At 43.4% G+C, this 22,421-nt stretch overlaps 1 protein-coding gene across 16 annotated transcripts in view; it reads right to left on the bottom strand.

Moving 5' to 3' along the window:
• Positions 1–22,421, bottom strand: part of ADGRL3 (adhesion G protein-coupled receptor L3) — a 509,872-nt gene that overhangs the window by 405,383 nt on the left and 82,068 nt on the right. For all 16 annotated transcript variants that reach the window (XM_032186442.1, XM_032186447.1, XM_032186430.1 and 13 more), the window contains exon 2: positions 6,819–6,884. The gene's annotated coding sequence lies outside the window, so the exon portion shown is untranslated. The remainder of the gene's footprint in view (positions 1–6,818; positions 6,885–22,421) is intronic.

The raw sequence follows: 22,421 nt of genomic DNA, 5'->3' as shown, positions 1-22,421 counted from the left end.
AAAATCTGGTGCCAGCACAGCAAATTTCTGCACAGAACTCAGACTGTCTGCTGCATCAGGGCCTCTGTCAGGTCTCTGTCTTGCAAAATACCTCTGCCTTCCTCCTGCCTGGCTTGAACCTACATGAACCTTCTGCAATTCCCTTCTCGCTGCTTGGAGGAGGGGAGCACTGCACGGGGGGTTAGGCAGCAGGACCTCCACACCTCAAAGACTGTCTGGGAGCTCATCGACAAGTCATGCTTGGGATGTCTGAAAGACCTGAAGACTTCCCTTCTTGCAAAGAGGTAAGGGGGCTCTGCAGCAGCCCCATCCCATCAGGACCTCCTGCAGAGGTCTGCAGCTCGCTGGCCCTGCGCGGACATACCCATGAAAATCTGCATGTTGCCTGCCACTCCGCAGATTAGGCAAAAGCAGCTTTGTTTTATTTCAATTACTCTGGGGTTCGTAAATTGTCACCCTTATCCATCAATAGGATGGTCTTCATTAGTCTGTTCCCCGTCATTTAACATGCCTATAAGCCATTGCCAAACAGATTATACTGACTATTCCATTAATATCCTGTATTCAGCAAATGGGGAGGAAATTGTATTATTCTGGTAACTGTTTAATGTTTGCCACCAGACACATGAAGCAAATGTGTCCAGGAAATGCTTACTTGCCCGATGTCACCTGATGAATAAGTCCAGACAACCTATTCATTTGAAAGGAAGCCACAAGAAAAACTGCAAAGAAAGTAGAGCTACTGCACATAGCAAGAAGTAAATGAGCTAATAAATACTGCCATACCGTATTCTCGTGTGCTAAGTAATGTTTTATTACAGCCTTTAAAATTAATGCTTGATATTTTGTTGGTATCAACACACGCTCAAAATGTATGATGCTTTACTCTCCAAATGCTATCCAGTGACGAAGCAAACCCCACCACGGGCACTTCATCACCTGAGCAAAGGCACAGAGTAAAAAAAAAAAAAAACAAGTCCCCACCCTCCCTTCCCACCGTACATAACCAATATTAAAAGCGGCATGAGCCATTTTATTCTTGTCAAGATCAGTTTTCTCACCTGGCTCCCACAAGCCGTGTTTTCATTTCCCTACAACAGTTTTCCCCTGTCTCCTACTTTACTTAAATATAACCTTTCAACCACGTTATTGGCCTGAATTTAACAAACAAAAACCAACAAGCAACCAAACCAAACACACACACACAAACTAAAAAATCCCAACCACCTTATACCTGGATAGTGGTGCTGGGATGATGGGAACGTGCTTCCTGCTGGCTCCTTCTGTGACCAGAGGAGAAGTAGGATTGCCAAGTGCACAACTCACATCTCGGATGTGCTAAGGCACCTTCCGAGGTTACCCAAGTTTCTCAGCCAGTACTAGAACAGTACAAGGCTCTTCATGACAGTACCCTCAGGAAGATGCATCCCTGACCCATCTGGAATTTATTTTTATTTTCCTGGCTTAGTCTTGAGATGGAGACAGGAGGATGCTGACAACAACACTCAGTTTTTATTACATCCTTTAAAATCAATACTTGATATTTTGTTGGTATCAACACATGCTTGGAACATCTGATACTTACACTCCACAAATGCTATGCAGACACTAATCAAACCCCACCATGGGCACTTCACCACCTGAGCTTTTTGTCAGCCCACTCATTTAATATCTAGAGCATCTACCAGCTATTTTGCTACGAACTACACCTAATTGCTGCAAAATACACTGGGGGTATGTACAAACAAATTCTGGCAGATCAGCAGCTCTGTATCAAATAAAACCGGCGTCTGACAATTGTTATGCCAGGACTGTCCATCAGTTCAGAAATAAAAGTGCCTTTCTGCAAGGTGTCCTCTGAGAGGGAAGCAAACACGCAGGGGCAGGCAGATTGTCTACTGTCTGAGGTGTCACTGGCAACAGGACCACCCTGTCCAGCAGAAATCCCAGCGGCTCCTAATCCAGCGGGGCTGCTGGCTCCTTGCTCCAGCAAACCCCTTTTTCTTTCTCAGCACAGTCACTTCCACCATAACGTGCAGAACTCAGACCCATCCTGCCTGCCCTCTTTGGCCTATGAGAGCAACCAGCAGCTCAGACCCATCCACTAAAGGCCACAGATTAAACCCGACAGAGGCTGAACTTGCAGGGAAATGAGGCAGAAGCACACCGTGCCCCTTGCTGGAGCGGCTTCACAAGTCCGAGCACTCCTATTTCCATCTGGGAGCACCAGAGGGGCACCTCCCTGACCCACCTGCCTGCTCAGCCCATGCCCTTCAGCCTTACCCACGTTTCCGATGGCACGTTGAACCGATCCCCGTGTCACAGCCAAGCTTTACAAACGCTGTCCAACTGCAAGCCTTGGCAACAAAGCCAACCAAAGCTATGTAAGCGGCAATCTGAGAAGATACTCCCCAGGAATTAGATTTTGTAAACAAACATTTCAGCTAATTGCATTCTTGTTCTCAGTGCAATGAAGGCCCCATTTAGCCGGAGCATTTGTCTACGGAGTTTAGTTTCTTCCACTTAATGAATGCTGATCCTGTCTTAGCCTCGGCTGGTATATCATCAGGATCAACATGAAATGCTAATGGAGAAAGATGCTTAATATCATTTCAAGTGTTTAAGTTACAACCACAGCTATTAAAGCAAATCCATTTTACCTGTTCCTCCTCAGGCTCCCCAGTGAGACAGATTTAAAAGTTTCCGTGGGGAGAAGTGATTCATAAATGGCTGCACAGATCAGAGAATAAAGCCTTTCGCTGTTAATTACAGCCAGCATTTTCCAAACTGAAGCTGGTCATTTCGCCGGCAAAACGCATAATTAGCAAGGCTCATTTTATATCATCGCCTTCACAAATTAGTCCACTTTTTAAAAAGCAAGGTGGCTGCCTCTGGCAGCAGGCAGAAGCGTGCTGGCCAGACAGGAAAATGAGGCTCTGTTCTCTGCCTGGAGTCCACGGCAGAAAATCCAACGGGGTCCCCAGTTTTCAGTTCCCTCGTGGGTTCAGTGTGGAAATCAGCGTTGCTCGCTGTGACATTGCTAACAGGGGAGTCTGCAGTGCACCCAAGTAAGGTGATCACTGTGGTCCCACAGATCTCTTTCTTCCTTGCAAGAAGAGCTTCGTCATTTCCCAACTTCCCCACTGCTAAGTCAAAGCACTAAGGAGGAGACAGTGGAAGAAAAAGCACCTTTGGTTAGCAGGCGATTGTCCCTGTAGAGAAACCACACTGGGTCCAGCCCAGGTGGCATCCGTGACTTCCTTGCTTCCACTCTGGGGATTTCACAGGAATAGCAGGAGAGGATGATACATTAAAAGAGATGCTGCTGTTCCCTTGCTCAGAGAGGACGCTCTCAGACACGATCTGCATTTTAAAGCAGGTCTGCTTCCTCCTTCCTGCGGCTCAGGCTGCCCCTCACCTTTTTGAGGCATAACTTCACTGCAGAGGCTTCTGGTGGAGGTAGGTGCTTGCCAAAATCCCCATTTTGAACAATGCACCCGAAATACTGGCCGGGACCCCGAGTGCTCACCAGGCAGCACGCTTCACCTGGCAGCCAGCGTTGGAAATGCTGAAGTTATCCTCGTGCAGATTTTAAAAGGCCACTGTTTATGCATGTAAATTCTGAAGGGCATTAGCGGCATAGCTGACACACACTGACAGCCAGCGCAGCTCCGGGAAGGGAATAAGCAGCAGCGACTGCCTGAATAATTGATGTGCTTTTACTCTGCCCCATGGCCCAGTTATTACATTGCTCACTCTCTTCAACTGCCTGTGGTTTCTAAATTAATTAGAAATCTTAATGTCATGGCCAGCCAGTTAAAAAAGAAAAAAAGGCACAGAGTACAAAAGAAGAGAGCGCTGCTGATGCCCTTGAGCCTTGGGATCTCTTACGTTGGCCTGAGCAAGCAGAGAGTAAAAGCAAAATCTCAATTTCTAGAATTTCGGACCGATGCTAACAGCTGAGCCAAGACAAGAGCAGACCCTCACATGGCGTGAAGTCAACTCCATCTGCAGAAAGCCCTCGACTCCTTCTTCGTGGGGGTGAACACCCACATGGAGGTCACCTCTCCCAGAAGATGCGGCAATGCTTTTCCAGGGATAGATGGCACGCACATGGAGAAGCTAGAATCTATTCAGTAAGATGAAAATGGTGCAAGCATCTGACACGTACCTAACCTGGCCGCAGCAACCTGGTGACACGCTGTACTAATCGAAAGGACACTGCTGAATCCAGGTCTTGAGAAATTACGGAGCTGGTGGTTGCCCTGCTCGTGCAGTCAACAGAGCTAAATGTCTCTGTGGGATCCGTTTCATGGGCTTGAAAGAATTGTGTGTGACCTGACCTCAGAGCACAGGAGAAGCTGATAGAAATGACATATTGATCACGCATAACAACAGGAGTGGCCATTTCCTTGCAACACGCAAAACCTTATCTACTTAGAGTATTGTTTATGTCTGAACTTTAAAACAATGCCTATAGCTTTTAAGAAACCCAGTGGGAATAATTCCCGTTTGAGCCACATTGCATTAAAGCACAGGGAATTTCATTGCAAGTCCTTTGAAAGCACTTAGCCATGATGAATCTGGGGGTATATTTAGTTCTTTCCTTGCTTGCAACAAGAAATACAGATTTCTTAGAAATCTCCTTAAAACTGTACCAAAAGCATAAATAAATATAAAGGATCGGATTGCCCGAGATCATTTTAAATTGATCGGATAACTTAAGAGACTAATCTTTTACTTTTTTAAAGAAGAGAACCAAGTAATCAAAATACCAGTGAACTCCACAGTGCAGCAGAGTTCTTGTCTTTGCCACTACATAGCACGTTACTGTAATCTGCAAGATACCTAGGGGGAAAAAAATGTACAAAACACCTTTCCATTACTGCCTTTTTAAAATTTATGATTTAAAAGAAATTGGATTTTTGAGTTTCTCTTTTTAACATGGATAAAATAACCTCACACTCAGAGCAATGAATTGCTTGAGTCCCCATGACAGTTATTGTACACTTCCCATATACATCGTAACAGTCCAAGGGCAGAGAAGAGAGCTGGGGATGGTCACACAACGCTTTACGGTTTTATATGACACTGTAAATCCTAATGGGAGTACCCAACAAAAAAAGAGTCCCATTCATCATCAGATGGAAGGAAATTCAAAACACTGTGAGACAACACTACAGGGGAGTGTGGTTTGTAAAAACTTAATGCATTTTGTTCAAATGTTTATTTGATCCTAGAGCTTCTCCTTCAATCTCATATTTTTCCTCTCCTGTCATAATTTCCTACTAAACTGAAGAATGCAGTCCACCACAAAACATATACAAGAATGAGAGCAAGTTGCAAAGGTAAGCCCTTTTATTGTCTTTCAACATATTTGCTGAGAACTGAGACGACGCTTGCATTTGCTGTGCAGGAAAATGGGCTTTCAAAGAACTGTAATACTGATACACAAAGGTGGCATCGGTCCACTTACATGATCTGTCTGTGCTTGCCATCTTTGTTTACATATTGCCTCTAAAATGCACGTGCTAATTATTTGAGAAGGCACTTCTTTACTGGGAGAGTGACAGAGCACTGGGACAGGCTGCCCAGAGAGGTTGTGGAGTCTCCTTCTGTGGAGATATCCAAAACCCACCTGGATGCCATCCTGAGCAATGTGCTCTAGGTGATCCTGCTCAGCAGGGAGGTTGGACCAGATGATCTCCAGAGGTCCCTTCCCACCTCAGCCATTCTGTGAGTCTGTGACCAGCAGTACAGCATTGCAGACATACTGAACACCAGATGTCACTCACATGCATTTTTCAAACCAAAACGATGAAATTAAGTGGCTCATAAGAAGTTATGCACTCTTAAGTTAGGGGTGCATACGGAAGCCTTCCTGACCCCACAACATTCCCTGTTTGTGCTCTCCATATTACTTCACATGTGTGCTTTTAAATATCACCGTGCTAGCTTTTTTATACCTACGTGTACAGACTTCACATTACATATTTCCTTTTGCTCTCCATACTGTGGCATCTGCATGTAGGCATCTCACCTCAATTTGAAGTAATTACATCTATACAGCTGGAAGGAGGAACCAGATGAAATAGGACCACGATTCTTCAACATGGCCATGCCCTCCTTGCCCAACTTGTACGTCACTTGCCTCCAGAAAGATGGAAAGTGCCAAAACACACTAGGTCCTGCAGAGGTGCTTGCCTCTCAGCCTTGGAAAGAAGGTGGAACAAAATACACGAGACAGTGGCTGAACGAAGCTGCACCGCTTTCCTCGCTGCTTTCCAGAGCCTACTCTGTCAAGATGCAGCCCCTGGCAAAGTGGCTCATGAAAGTTTGATGACCAGCATTTTGTTTAACACCAGCAACTGAGCAACAGCCCTGTCGAGCTGCAATACCCAAGCAAAATGTCACAACCTGAGAAGATCAGAAGACCTGACTGAAGGAAGCAGGCTCACAGGCAGCAGAAGACCTCACGACCCCCAGAGCAGGGTGCACCACCCCACGAGTGACCTGGTCACCAAAACATGGGGAGGCTGCTGTTGCAGTGCTGAAAACCAAGCCTCCTTCGATACCTGCCCCCTGTGCTACAAGGCTGTCTGAGGTGCCCTTGCAAATATAAAGAGCTCCACAGCATTTTCCATTGGCACACCTAAACCTTGATTTTCTCTTTTACCTGTTTCACATTTACATGCACTGAAACAAAAAACCCACATACAGAGACAATGCTACAAGCTCACACAACATAATCAGTTCGAGAGGTTTAACATTTTAGCATGGCTAACAAATAAAGGTAGACTTTGAGATGCAGTAATTACCTTTTCTTGTTCTTCAGGTGCTAAAAATCCATACGCTAGCTTTGCAGAGTACCGAATTCAGCATTTCTGGAAACAAAGAGAAAAAATAATTAAAAAACATTTATACTTGCCTCTGAGGACTTATTAGGCGCTCGTGAACTTTCTGCTCTACAGAAATACATAAACGTCCTCTGCGACAGAGGATATAGCAAGGAACAAATGTTTTTGGACAACAGATCTGATTTTTAAGAGCCTGTACAATTTATTTTAATCTTTATGCAGCATATCTCTGTATCGAAAGACAGTAATAGCACGCAGCTATCAAAGGCTGCATGAAAAATCAGGGGAACCTATCATTGCCGACGGGAAAAATCAAGAAAAAAAAAAAAGAGATACAGGTAACTTTCAAATAAGTGTGCACATATATGCACATATACACCATGACAGTCACCAACAGGATCTGGATAAACTGCTTTTATACTTGAGGATTTATCATATGGTTTTAGAGGTTTCTGCGCCAGAATATTAAAGAAACATCTGGTTTGCAAATAACATAAAATGAATTCTAATTGTAAGGATGCTATTTCATGTTCCTCAACAGTTACACTATAAATTTCCTCCCCTTATATCTTCAGTATTTTCTTCCACACATAGTGCTAGATGCTAAATGCAATGTTAATTGGTAAAAGTGTGGATCCAAGTCAGCCTCCTGGCAGTGCTGAGTTTACTGGTAGCAATTGCACGTGAAAATTTGCTCCTCCTAGCTGGGGTTGCTACAGATGAAACTTCAGTGGGAATCAGTTTTGTCAGAGCCACGCTGGACGGCGCAGGACCCTGGGATGCTACCCAGCCCCATTCAAGCAATTAGAAAATAAAATAAAAAAATCCATGGAAGGGATATAGCAATGACTTCACCTCCCCACATCTTGTTCCCAACAAAAGATATAAAATTTGAAGAAGTATGTCAAAATGGCAAACAGCAACTGCAAAGCCTGAAAACAGAAGGATCCCGTGTTGAGTCCAGTTGCTTCCATAGAGTCGCGTGTGGCAGTGGGTCCCTAAAACCTTTCCTGATGTGCACTGCAGGACAGCTTTCCCCCTCCATCCATTGCCATGGCCCCAGTTCCCTACCCCACATCCCATACCATAAAAACTCTGCAGACAAAAACCAGCAGCCTAGGGCTGTGCTTTCACAGCACAACTGATCTAGAATGGTCGTCTTTAATCTCTGATGCCCCGGTGAAAATTTCACCCCAGCTCCATGTATTCTTCAACAGACAATCCCCAGGGAACAGGAAAGGAAGGAGCTCATATGGCTGAGGCATCGGTCCCCAGTGCATAACTAATCTTATTTACGTACTAAAGGAGCAGTCACTTGTACGCAGTAACCTTAGAAGTCAGAAGTAAATTAAAACTTAAAACAATGCTGGAGAGTCCAGCATGCGTGCCAGTTTTTGAGTGATTTCTCCATAATAGGCAAGAATGAATGCTCGGGAAGAAAAAGAGACTATTCCGTGCCTGTACGTCAGCAAAATTGCCTCTGTAAGCAATAAACAGGTTGTGGACGATCTAAGAAATGTACAGGCAAACTCAGGGTAAGACTGGCCGTTATTTCTCATTGTACAAATGAAAAAGTCCCCAGATGTGAGCTGTTTGCAGCCTTGGATTTTGATCAAATATACACCGGTTCAGTAGGAAAAACGCTTTTGCAACTGCAGAGCAGACCAGGCAACACCTCAGGAGGGCATCCATATACTTTATTTCTAGGAAAAGTGCTATTTGTTTAGACTACTCTACTTATATTTTATTGCAAAAACTCCACCTGACTCCGAGAAGCTGCTGGAGAATCACCAGTTTGATGGCAGCTGTTTAGAGCAGGAGCGGTGGTTCGCAGAGACCGAGCAAGTTAATGTCTGCTACCCCATTACCTTGCAATGACTTTTTAAATGAAATTAAGACAAGATCTTTGTTTCATTTATGATACTCGGGGTTTTGCTTCTGCTTAGGTCGTAAAGGGCTAGAGATAGCACAACATACAGTGGTTTATGGCTCTGCTGTGCTGCTTTAAGGATTCAGTGTGTGTTCGCCTCACAACTTACCTTTATTTTATCATAATGTGAGCGTACTGACTGGTAAATCTTTCTTGCTTTCCCTCCCCAAATGTCAAGTGTATAACTTTGGGTTGGCCTCTGTCATATGCTATTTCTATGCAGATTTCAAATGTGGTTTGGGGAATTTTTGCTCTTATTTTACTCACGGAAGGGAACAATACCTGGACTCCTGCACAGCAAAGATTTTGCAAAATACTTGCTAGAGAGTCAGAACTGACTGGGAGTGGGTGCAGAGCAGGCACTACAGGGGTTTAGCGTTAGATGATGCCCTAAAACACAGAACGAACACATTAAAGGAGGAGACGTTGCTTTATCTCTGACTCCTGTTAACACCCACAGCCTTACAGCGCCTGCCCCCCCGTGCAGTGGGAGCTCATTTTTTATTTTCTTTCACTGCTTTCCGAATCACTCTGCCAACCTGCTCTGAAACCAACAGCACTTCTTCTCAGGAGGCATTCGTCATTCCTCACCCAGCTGTACTCAGCCTGGACTATGGGCTCGGGGTCACATTTGTGAGCCACAAGCGCACTCTGGCATGAGGTTTCACTTCAGATACTGATGGAGTGGGGGAACCATCGTCTCCCTCTTGCTCTGTCCCGTGTTATTTGGAGCTCTACCTGCAGGGATTACTGGTAAAGGGGTAGCACACATACTTCAACAAAGCCTGCTCTTCCTAACGCGACTGCTGGCGTTCGTGTGGCTAAATGTTTCCGAGTCTTCTGCTATGGTGAGTAGCTCATCCGCCTGAGCAGGACACGGGCATGCTGCTCTGCCTCTCTGGATGCCAAAAGAAGGGCGATTAATCTGCAAACCAGTGCATTGCTTCGCCCCTGTGCCAAAACAGAAGCGGCTATTAGGGAGAGGAATGATAAACACTGTCTGTTCAGCAACAGCGAAGGCTGGGAGGAGAATCCATCACGGTGGGATGGCTCACCCACAAGCTGCTGTCTTCGCCACAACGCCAAATGCCGACCAGTCGCTGGTGTTCTGCCTTTGCTCCAGTACAGCAGCGAGCACCCAGCTCAGTGCTTTTGGGGCTGAAAACCCATACGGAGCAGCACGGCATCACCCCTGGGCACCAGCATCTCTGCATCAGCCCTGTGAAACCAAACCACGAACTTTCCACCTACAGTGGCTTAATTAACATGCACCCTTACAGATCTTTCCCAAACCCACACATTGACATCCTCCATTACCAACCTTTTTTTTTTTTTGATGAAAGTGATTAAAGCTAACAATTATAATTTGTGTTACAGAAGCCCCTAGAGGCGCTGGCTAGGCTCAGACTTCATTGTTCACAGAACACAATGCAAACAAATCTCTCTCCCGAAGAGCTCATCCTCCAAGAAGATGAGGAAATCAAAGAATAGCAGAAAGAAAGGCATGGAGACAAAAAAAAAAAAAGTTGCTCAAGGTCAAACAGCAGGCCACTGGGGGAGCTAGAACAAAGCCCATCTCCTCAGCTGTTCAGCCACAGCCCTGTTTATGAGGCCGTGCTAACTCCCCAATACAAAGCTGATCAACTAACACACTTTATTTATCAAGTGCCAAAAGCAGGTTAAGGGGTTCATAGCATTCTTCTTTGCTGTTCTCTGCTGTAACACATGTTTTCGTGGTGGCTCTCCACACAAAGCTAGCCACGGCAGTGAGTTACCTTAAGCGGGCATCACAGCTGTAAGACAGTAAGAGAGGCAAAAATACATCTGCTGTTTCCCCAGGCCCTTTTTCCCTCTGCAAAAGCCTCTTGGACCTAAGCAGAGACCAGCTTTAAAACAACAGCCCATACTTACTGCCCCCATTGCTCAGTATCTTCAGCATCCCATGACAGACATTTTAGTAGAGGACAGGTGTGCACCCAGTCCTTTGACAACAAGGCACCCAAACACTGAATCATGCAAAGAGGAATGGTCGACCCAACCCTACAAGGTGACAAAACCCTACAAGGTGAGCAGCTAAACACCCACCACACGACAGAAGTGGATGAGTGCCTGCCTTGTGACAAACCAAAGTTGTCACTTAGTAATAGAAGTGTGCGTACCACCTGATGGAGGACATCTCCGCCACCTCTCTGCTTTTCACCTGACACATACACCTCAAAGACACGCAGAATATAGTCGCATGGGATGCTACAGGCTTAGATCCTCTTGACCTGTTGGAGTAAGAGGGATGGAAAAGCAGGACACAGCCACAGGGAGCCTGCTCTGCCGGTGCCACGTGCCAGCTTTTGCCCCTCTCCCATTGTGCACTTCCTTTCCCCTTCCATAGAAATTCTTCCCACATGTTTCGAGCACATTACTGACCAATCGATCCCCCTCAACGTTTTATTCTTCCATCAATGCTTTCAACACAGAGCGATTGCTCAAGTGCCCTTCTCCATCTTGCATTTCCAATTCTTTAAGGAATGGTCAATCTCGGTGTGCACAATTATAATTGCAAATGGATCGTTTTATCTTGTACTCTTCTATTTTAATAGGATTATGGACAGTCAAATCTCTACGGTAACATTTAAAGTCAAAACCTCCTATGTCATTCAGTTGTATTTTAGATACTTAAAAATATTAATATGCAACTAGTGATATTGCGAAAGATTAAGTTTCTAACTACCCAGACGGGATACGACACCATAAATCTGATATAGTTTTCACTGATTACTAGAAAAATCTTTCAAAGACAGTCTAACTGCAATTTAGTCAAACCTCCTGCCATACAATTAGTCTGCAAGAGAGTGCTTCTGTTATGCTTTGTACTGTGAAAGGACGAAGTACTAGTGTGCAAAGTAAGGGAAGCTTTTAGTCTTTGTAAACAACTTTAGCACATAAAATATTAAAAGCAATGCTAAACTAATCTTTGGCAAGAGTTACAGGCAATTCAGGGCAACTCGTATTATGAATTCATTCGGTTTACCATTTAAAAAACATTAGAGTCTACCATTATGGTTGTGTATCACAGGGCTGTACATTAACCTCTGTAATTTTCTAACATGGTATATTGCAGTAACACAAATTAGCCTATCTGGCAAAAAGGCTTAAAAAGATGCAATATTTAAAGCGAGCAGACAGAAAAGCTCTTCTCTCCTTCCTGCCAAAGACAGCAAGAGAAAGTCCAGTCCTCTTTTTCTCAAAGCAAATGGTAAAATCCCATTAATTTCCACTGGAACCGACAGACCCACAGCATCTGGGAAAGGACTCAGTCTAAATACATCACAGACATAACAGATGAATGATTTGGGGTAGAGGGGTCGTCTGCTCTCATTTTAACACTTCTGTGTAACAGGAACAGAGCAGGTCATTTCTGCAAGCTTGAAAATGCTTTGTGGGCTTTCAGGAGGATTTTCCCTTCAGCGATTTTTTGCCTTCTGTCTCCATTTTCTTCTTGTTCACATGCCTCATAGCTTTCAAATCTGTTATCTGAGTGGAAGACACTTAAAGCCTGCCACCCTTACTGTTGTGGTGCCCATGTGGATGAAATTTTGTTCTGCCATAATTAATAGTAAAATATTTACATTTCATACGTTCTGTAACAATCACATCCTTTCCACTAAAGGAAACAAATTGCAAGCTAAATTTTCACCTACATATTCCAGGGAAGCTTTCATAGCAAGACATCTATTTTAGGTACAGGAAAACAATCACAATAAAATACTCATTGTGTTTGCAAATGACTCTAATTTCCGAAGTGGAATTTGTTGGTCTTAAATACATCTAGCGACTGAAACAGAAAGATGGATTTGATTCCTGTTTAAAGATTTCTTTTTTTTTTTTTTAATCTCAATGGGATGAGAAAGAGACTTTGAGAAATATAAAGATTTAAAAAAAAAAATGGAGGAAGAAAGGAGCAAAAAAAGAAAGAAAAACAAAAGAAAAAAGAAAAACAGAACAGTGCCTAGTACTGGGACAGCATCTCTCACCTCAGGGATGTTGGAATCACGCTTCTGCTCTGCATCATGCAGAACACACACTTAAGCCTCATGTTCTCCCCTACGAGGCAGCTGGGACACTGTTCCTGGCTCCCTTCCCTCATTTTCCACTTCTAACATATCAAACAGAACCTGAGAAAACTCCGTCCAAAGCCATATGCTTCTGTGAAATATATTGAGTTTGAGGATAAAAAGGTCAGCTCCATTTTGTCTCCACTGGCTGTAGCTCCCAGCTGTGGGGATGGATGGCTGCTGGGATTAAGCGAGACTTTTGTGTGTGTCTTTGGAGCAGAAAGCAGCCATTATTTCACGCTGGCATCCCAGGGACTTTTCCAAGCAATATACTAGTCCCAAGTGGGTTTGGAAGCAAGCAACCAGGCAGCTATGTGAAGCTCAGGCCCTGGTATTGGAAGACCCAGTGGGTTGCCTGCAACAGCAAGTCATTTAATTTGAGAGGAGAAGGGAGCCTGGGGTCCTGCCAAATCTAATCCTGCGTATACGTGTCACAGCTGGATTTCTTCAAGCAGGGGCTATTACACTGGCACACCGCTGACCAAAGTCTTCTGTTTCATGTAAATTCCCAGCAAAGACCTTAGGAGATAAAACTGATTAATCCTAATTAAAATGAGAATCAAGGAAATGACACAGTCTGTTGAATCTACTTGATGAATCAAAAGCCTCCCTCATTTCTATGCTAATTGTCTTTTTACAAATGTGCAATACTCTCATATGCACAGAATAATGTTTTCATATTTCTCTTCACTTGGAGCATCATAGGCCAGATGTTAGAAAGCACTCAGAGAGCCCTTCTGCATATTGGGCCCCCGCAGAAATGCCTAAATGCACGTGGAGCACTTCTCAGACTTCTCCTGCCTTTAAAAAAAAGCTCAGAGCCTGCAGCAGTGGGACAGCCCAGACCCTGCAATTAGGGTAGAGCCAGCACTGGACGGGACAGAGCACCTCCCAAGCAGGACAAAACGTTGGCCCTGCTGCTTCCAGCTAGAGGGAGACATCACCCTCCAAGCCCCAAAGATGAAGTCAAGGCCTGCTAGAAAGAGGGGAAGCAGCAAGCACCAGTTCTTCGTGGTCCATTTGTCAATGCAAAACATGAGTCTGAGCCTAGAGAAGACATGCTGCCATCCTAGACCCAGTGCGCCCTCATCCCATAAAAATAAATATTATAGACATTTAAATACACCATAAAACATGTAGCCCTACACGAGCCTGGATGCCCCAGCAGCTCTGGGAAGGGAACAAGCGATGAGTTAAATTTAACAAGATGAACCCACCAAATCCTTCCTCTCAGTTCGCACAAGACTGGTAACACTTCGAAGAAATACTGTTGCTTGAATTAGATGACATGTTACTTGAATTTTTGTAAAAAGGCTACTTCCACATAACGCTGTACCACTGCACAGACATTTGGAAAAGCCATCAACGTGCAGAGGCATTCTTGAAATGAAGAAATGCATAACAGATCCCTTCAAAGACAGTTCAGCTCAGGATGTGAATGATTTAAAGAGGAATGAACACAGCACACTGCTAACCCCAGCAAACCGAGAGGTGGGATGCATTTGGCACAGGAGGGGTCTCCTTCTCTGTATGTATGTAACGCATTAAAGGGAACCACATTCAATTTGTATGCAGTCAAAATAGTATGTTGCCTAAAGTTGGGGGGGCAAGCTAACCTACGAAAAGTGGTGAAGACAAACTGGATGAAATCCAGGATCTGCTGTGTTACTTGCTTAGACACCATTTATTATGGTTACGTTTTATTATACAGTAGTAAAAAATTACAAGGCAACATCCTGTGTTATTTCCCACTGGGATAAATGATACAGATGTACTATTAAATCTCAAAACCAGCACCAGTCTGCCAGGCTACATTCCATTTGTGTCTTTATAATGTGTCAATAGGCTGACATTTATGCCTTCTGATGGTAAAGCTATTTATATTATAGACATTTAAATACGCCATAAAATGCGTAGCGCTACACAAGCCTAGAACCCTGCCAATCCTTACCAAAACACCACACACAAAGCCAAAATCCCACCAGACACCACCATCCCAACTTAGGAGATGCTGTCCCCATCCCTTCCACGCTAAATCAATCTTCTGAGAGTTTCTTTAAATATCCTTATAGAAGAGGGTTAAAGCAACCTTTCTGCTATGCACAAGTTCAAGACGTAATTAGCTTTAATTTTGCTTTATGGACTTTTGTCCTTTCCCAAAACAGCACTCTTCAAAACCTTCATCACCGGCTTTGTGATCTGTTGGGTGACAGGACACGGCAAACCCTTAAGCAGAACTGCAGGCCACCAGGCAGCCCTATCCCAACATTTGCAACCTAAAATAGGAGCTGCGAGGCATCTACCCAGCTCTGCATTGCCATTGACAGCAGCTGAGGAGTCCTTCATGAAGGTCCATCACAAACCACTGCCCAAGGGCATCCTGAACTGCGCAAACACACTGCTAAGTGGATGGCTCCACAGGGATCTCACCAAACCTCGTGGAGAACAGATGGGGATGGTCACCGTGGGGTGCCTGAACTGAGATGCAATCTCACCATACTCACTGGCACCGAGGATTTGAAGAGCATCTAGTCCCATAACTCTTGAGTTAAAACGAGATCTCTCTGCCTGGGCACCCAGCAGTTCCTTTGGAAAAGCCAACCTTGTGAGAAATCATGACAAAACGCCCACAGATCCTGTTATTAAGTGGCCCACTTGTGGGAAACGTGAAGACAAAATCGTGCAATCTACCATACAGTAATTATCTTGGCCCCACTGATGGTCTCTCCATAACACCGTACCCCAAATTCTGCTAACTTGAAACAAGATGAATGGCTCTTGGAAACCGAGGTCAGAAAGCCAGGTTCAGGGACACACAAATTCATTTTCAGTGCTAGACAGTCAGAATTCAGAAATCCATCAACAACCTGATTATAGGAGCTGCCCAGGCCAGAAATAGGCTGGGATAGTTGTAGCAATGCACAGGGACTGCAGAAACAGCAAAGGAAAAAGGGTTGGGTCTGAAACCAAACCTGTGCCCCAAGGCTGTTGTTGAGGCACCTCTTGTACGTATCGAATTCCTTAATACTGTAAAAGATAAGCAAACAAAAGCAAAGAATGAGTCCAGAAATATGCAGCCAGGGAGGACATACTGGAAGGAGGGCTCCGCGCTCCAATTACTGCCCCCCCAGCAACTGGCAGGCAGGGAGAAGGAAAAGTTACGCACATGCTAACTCAATAACTTACTGCAGAGATCACATCTTGAAACGGTTACGGTTGAAGTAAGGGCCACTGATATTTCAGGGGCTTATTTAAAAAATCCTTATAAGAAGATTACCATAGAAAACAAGGTTCTACGCATTTTTTTCCTCCGAGAACATCAGAGCCTAACACATTAGAAACGCAACGGCACCAGACGCTGCGCTAGGACTGCCTATGCTCCGGCTCCAAGAAGTGAAATGCCAGGCGGCTCCACTTCATTACAGTGCTTACAATCAAAACGAGACAGAAAGTGGTTGCTTCTCCACTCTGACAAGTTTTTAATTGCACCTAGAAATTACCTCCTACTTTAAATTTCATTTGGAGATAGCGTCTAATAGAGGCTGCTCAAGATGAGTTTTCCACAATTCTAACTAATTATTATTAACGTTACACTAGCATCCTTCACTGGAATTTTATGCCACCTAAATAACTTTTTTTTTTAAAAAAAAAAAAGATGTATTTATCATGAAACTTAGAATTTAATATGACTGAAATGCAAAATTATCTTGACCTTTTCATTTAGAGTGTCTCACCAGCCACAGTTCCTCCTTCATGTGGAGGCCCACCCCCTTTTCTATTTTGGTGACATTAGTAAACACCTGAAGTGCAAAGGAAGACCTTCCCACATCAGAGTTTAAAGGCCTCGCATACAGGCACAGCCTTAGATCACATTAATATCCGACACAAGAATGAAGATTGCTAACAGGCTGCATTGTCTCAAGATAACGTGGTCCAATCTACAAGTCCCAGCACGGCCAGATTTCGATGAGCGTCTTTCCATGACCTTTAGGTGAGCTTCCACAAACTCATTTTATGAGCTTTGCAACCTGTCAAGGAAAATATTGTGTGCAATTCTGACACATCAGATATCACCAACTTCGGGGCACCAGCAGAGCACAGGCTTTGGAAATCCTGTACTGGGATGAGAAGCAAGAGCTTACATAGCAGAAAAGGTATTAAAAGATGTGCCTTGGCTTTTTGGTCATCATTGCTTGCATTGACAAAACGAAGCACGTGAATAAAATCCAATGTGAGGAGTGAGCTTGCAACACATGTGCTGTAAATCTTCACCATAAGGATCAGCAATGAGCAGGAGCCAAAAGCCACCATGGAAACAGGAGTCTCTTTGCAGATATTCTCACAAATTCAATTATCTAAATTATCTACTATTGCAATCCAGGGGGATTGGCCCTCTAGCTAATAATAAAGATTATTAAAAGGGAAGGAAAAAAAAAAAAAAGAAATATAAAAAGAAAAAAAGAAAGCTTCCTGCTGCTCCTAATGCAGAAAATAACCCTTTACCAAAAGGACAGGCTACAAGGACATTAAGGGATGCTACAAGAGACATAGCATTAAGGAATCCTTGAAGGAAAATCCTTGAAGTGTCTCCCCAGTTAGAGGATCACAGAAAGCTTCAGGCTGGATAGGACCTCTGGAGATCACCTAGTCCAAGCCCCTGCCAAGCAGTACACAAGAAGTTACTGTGCAGTAAGTGTTCAATACCATTTTTTTTCTAAGAAGTGAAACATACATAAATATAAAAATGACAGACATATGAAGACATCTCTGACTACAGCTATTTTGGAAGCGACTCCAACTGTCTTTGGTTTCTTACTCCAGATACCACGATGTTATCAGAAGCCTTTTAATGCCTCTTAAGACCTTTTCCAGTTATTCCTAAATTATTAGGTGTGAATATGTGCATGTGTGTGGTATTTCTTTATTTCTGCAACCATGTGATAAACTGCAGTGCCACAAGATAAATTGCATTCAGTTTACACGTTTGACCTCCTCACTTGAACTCTGCCTGCTAATCCATTTCAGCTGGGACTATTTCTAATACGCCATACTTCCGAACACCTTTCCAACAGCTGCAGGGGCTCTGTGGGTGTGTGTTATGTTTTAAAACGGATTTTGCATTAAAAATATTTTCTTCTTTGCACCAGAAAGTGGAACAGATCCGAAACAGAAAGACGATCCACCTGGCTTTGCCGGGCTGACATCGCTTCAAGCCTCCAGCCGTGCAAGACACCGCTCCGCCCCGCTGAAGCCATCGGGGTCTCTGCTCTCCGTGGTTTTCATTACGCGGCTCTCCGACACGCAGAGCCTGCGGTTCGCGAGATGTCACACCTCCCATCTGTAAACAGGGTGATTTATAGCAGAGCTATTTGAACAGCTGCCCTGGCTCCTAGGAGCGCCGGGATTGAGTGTCAGACACGTCCTGAGCCAAGAGGCAGCAAGTGCTGCTAGAGGTGTTTCGGCAAATATTTCTGAGTAGCGCATCTGATGTTGGGCGCTTGCACCTTGAGCAGCGTCCCTGCTAATGTCTGTTACACACCTACACTTCCATTAAAAACCTCCTCATAAGCAAGACTTCTCTCTACAAGCATTCTCATGAAGGTTTGGAGACCTGTACCTGGTCTTGATACCTCACGCGGGTGGGGTAATGTCGCAACGTCCCTAATGCCACAGAGAGAGGTCTGTTGTGACCAGGGCACGCAGCTAAAAGGCACTCGACTGCTACCTGCTGAACTCCTGCCAATCCTCCCTTTTCAGGAAAACTGCTGCAACTTCTGGAATTGAGAACAAATAGCTCAGCCCGTTCCTTGTGATATGAAAAGGGTAACCAAGAATCACATCAATTTGCTTTTCATTTCAAAGCAGATAACTCAGGATTTTAATTGTCATTGCTGTTGGTACCCAGAGGTAGCACATACCCAGCTCTCACTAGCACTGATTTTCTCTGTGTATTTGAGAAGGTCACTGCTTTTCAACAGCTTAATTTTTTTTCCCCCTTTTTTAAATTTCCTTGCTTGGTTTCACTCTAAATTTTTTAAAAGGTAAACAATAAAGTTTTGTTTGCAGTTAGCCAGAATAAACAAATCATCTCTCAAATACTCACCACAATTTTTCACAGAAAGGACAAGAATAAGTGTTATAATAACTTGCTTAAATATCCGTGACAGAAGAGTCCTTCTGTTGCAAAGCTGCTGCTTGCATTTGACACACCTGACCAAACAGCAAAAATATCACTTTCTCAGCTTCTTCTTGAATCTCAGGCAAGATGGATGCTCCTGGTAGCACTTCTCTTTTATTTAGTTTATGAGTACATTTACTATCTATTCTGAAGCCTGAGAGCATCCGACTGCACAGTTTAAGCATGAGCTTTAAAACCCCAAGTTTGCATGGGGTTTGCACTGGTGCATGCTGCCGTGCCATCTTTTATAAATGGTTTAAAACTCAAAACTTAGCATTCCTGCTGCAGCAAGGCAAACCAGACAGCCCTTCTCTGCTTCCAACAACCACGGGGTCTCATCAGCATCCGTAAAAATACCATGGATGAAAATTAAGGATGCGCTGAAGGACCTTGCTGTACTGGGGCCTGGCTGTATTTTTCCAAGAGAGGTGTGATGGCATCAGATACATGAACACAACTGGCTGAAGCAATTAGACCTGAATTTGTTACAAACTGCAATCAAATATTCATTTCATTTTGCAATGTCATCAGTAGTCTGACACAAGCAAAAGCAAATTAAGATGCAGGCAAGTATTTCAGGTAAGCACAGATTTTTTAAAGGAGCTAAATTACTGGTTATTTACATCACAGAGACACATTGGGTGGGATGTCTGCAAGAAAAACCTAGCAACTCGCAGACTGGTTTCAGGGAAAACAGCTTTTGTGGGGTGGTCCATCACAACAAATACACCAACACACAAGGTGACATTTCTGTACCCACAGTAAGCCCACATCGCAGATGCTTTCAGCTTCTAGAAAACTGTACTCATTTGTATCCGATAGCTGTGTTTGACTACCTTCTAGGCTTATAGGTTTTAGTGGACGTGTTTTTTTTCTAAAGTCCCGTAAATAAATGAATAATCCCTTTCAAACTAAAAAATAAAAGGCATTAAGCAAAAGTCCATTTTTTCTTAAGCGCTCCTTTAAGGAAGTTTTGCACAGACAGGTGTCTCAATGGATACCAATGTTTTATTTATAGCTGTTTTGTTTTGAAATATGAGAGAGGGTTCATTGACTCTTAAAATGACAGCACTCCTCTGGCTTTCCTGAAAATGGAAGCAGCAGTGCCTTGCCCAACTTTCCCAAGTCTAACTGTTGACAGAGGCTATTCAACGGGGGAGGAGATTTTACTAATGGTTTGACCTGAGAAAAAGAAGGCAGAACTCCAGTAATTGGAGCTAAAAATGTCTTTAAATTTCTCTCCTTTTTTTTTTTTTTTTTTTTAATGAACCATTACGGAGGTCATTTGTCCAAAAAGCATCAGCTGCTGAACATCACAGAGCAATTTCTGACTATCTCTATTCCTGCTGCTGCTTCTTTGTTGATATGGAGAAGTATAAACAGATAAACATTGTTCTAAACATCTTACCAGAGCAAGGGTATTGGTTGAAAAAACATCAAATGAATGACAAAAGGAAAACACAATCATTTAAACAGCATGAAAAAGAAGCAGTGCTAGCCATTTAGCAGAATATTGAGAAGCTATATGTTTGCATGCAGTATTAGAGTTATCAGTAAAAATTCCACTTTGAAGAAAGCTTTTCTATCATGGTTCTTCTTTTTTTTTTTTTTTTTTTTTTTTTTTTTTTTCCCCTTCTCTCTAATGATCTGTACACACACAAAGGAAAATAATCTTAAAAGAAAAAAAAAACGTCATTGTGCCTCAATGGTGCATGATGTAATGGCTGGTGCTGCTGAGCACCCCTCGTATATGCTGGAGCAAAATCCATGCCAGTCATACAGGCGGATTCACAAACTCTGAAAATTAGAAGATTAGAATCATAGATTGAGATTAGAATCAATTCTGTGATTCTAATTTTCACAGAATTCTCAATATTCTGCTCAATTATGGCTGTGGGCACCAATTCCAACACAGCTTCCCCTAATTCCCGTAAATTCTTCCAATCTCCTGCCCCACAGCTTCTTGCAGAGCTACTACAGACCAAAAATCACAAAAATGGTTGGTAAACTTAGGAGCGGGGGGTACCACTCTCTTGCTTTACTCAAGTTGATGGTAAAACATCACTGATGCAAAAAATGATTAACAAACCCACTGCAGATCCCGATGCCAACCACCACACCACGCAGACTGGCTTGGGAGGACCATGCCAGCTGAAGTATGAATTTCCTCGAAAGGCAGTCCATACACAAACCTGACCAGCATCTGGCATCACGAGGAATGTTCAACGTCCTCAAATTGCAATTTATCAGGCACTTGCCAGCTGGAATCTCCCAGAACGCTCATCAAAATCACCCACATCTATTCTGAGCAGTGGGTGATCTCACATTAGAAATGGGAGCAGCTCTTTGCTTGTCCATCTCAATCCCTTGCTCAACACCAGCAACGCAAGGACTTCTCTATAACCTCGATCTTCACAACCTCTTTCCCTTCCCCTTAAGATATATACTTATTAAATATATTATAATAAATAAATAACACATATAAATAAATATATAATTACATATATACTTCCCCTTATGTTTCTGTTATTCACATGGTACCAGCAGAGAGAGAATGACAAAAAAAAATAATGCAGTGATAAACAAAATGTATATAAGCAGAGCTGCCAGGAAGGTGTGTTTTTGCTGAGCACTATCAGAGAAATAAATTATAAAGAAATGTAACTGCTGCCTATTAAGAGACAGATTTATATGATAGCTAAAGCTTTCATAGTTTATGAAACAATGTCTAATAAAATGGCACAGCTATGATTTAGGAAGGTGTTTAAATTTGTCGTTACATATATTTTGTATTTCAGACTGGTCTTCGCTCCCAAGTCATACATCGGCTTTGATGCACACATCTATTTTTGCATATGTAATGAACTTATCAGTTTCCAGTAGAAAAGGCAATTTTAGAGCTGTCTCCTCCTAAGGTTTGCACTTAAACGTGCCAGATGATTCATTCACTGTACTAATATGTGCATTGAATTAAACGAGGTGAAAAGGGTTAAAGGGTGTGACTCTGTGCAGCACAGCAGGAGGATGAAGAGAATAAAGAAACTGTGCTGAGAGGGACCACCTCACACAGCAAGACTTGCTGGGGGTGGGGAAAAAAAATAATGAAAAAAAATCTTACATATTTTTATCATTTGCTAGGACCATGTAGTTTCTTGTACGTTAAACCTTGATCAGGAGGGCAGCTTCTTCACTGCTGTCAACACAAGTCTGGGGGGCTGGACTGCAGAAACAGAGGCTGAGATTTCCAAAATCACTGAAGCCAATCACTTTCGGTCACCTGGATAAGGAAGCATCGTCCTCAGGTGTGCTGAGGCTCCCAACCCAGTTTCCAACATCAGCAGAAGCTG

The sequence above is a fragment of the Aythya fuligula genome, chromosome 4 (genome assembly GCF_009819795.1).
Source record: "Aythya fuligula isolate bAytFul2 chromosome 4, bAytFul2.pri, whole genome shotgun sequence".
NCBI lineage: Eukaryota > Metazoa > Chordata > Aves > Anseriformes > Anatidae > Aythya > Aythya fuligula.
This window is presented reverse-complemented; position numbering and strand designations above follow the sequence as displayed.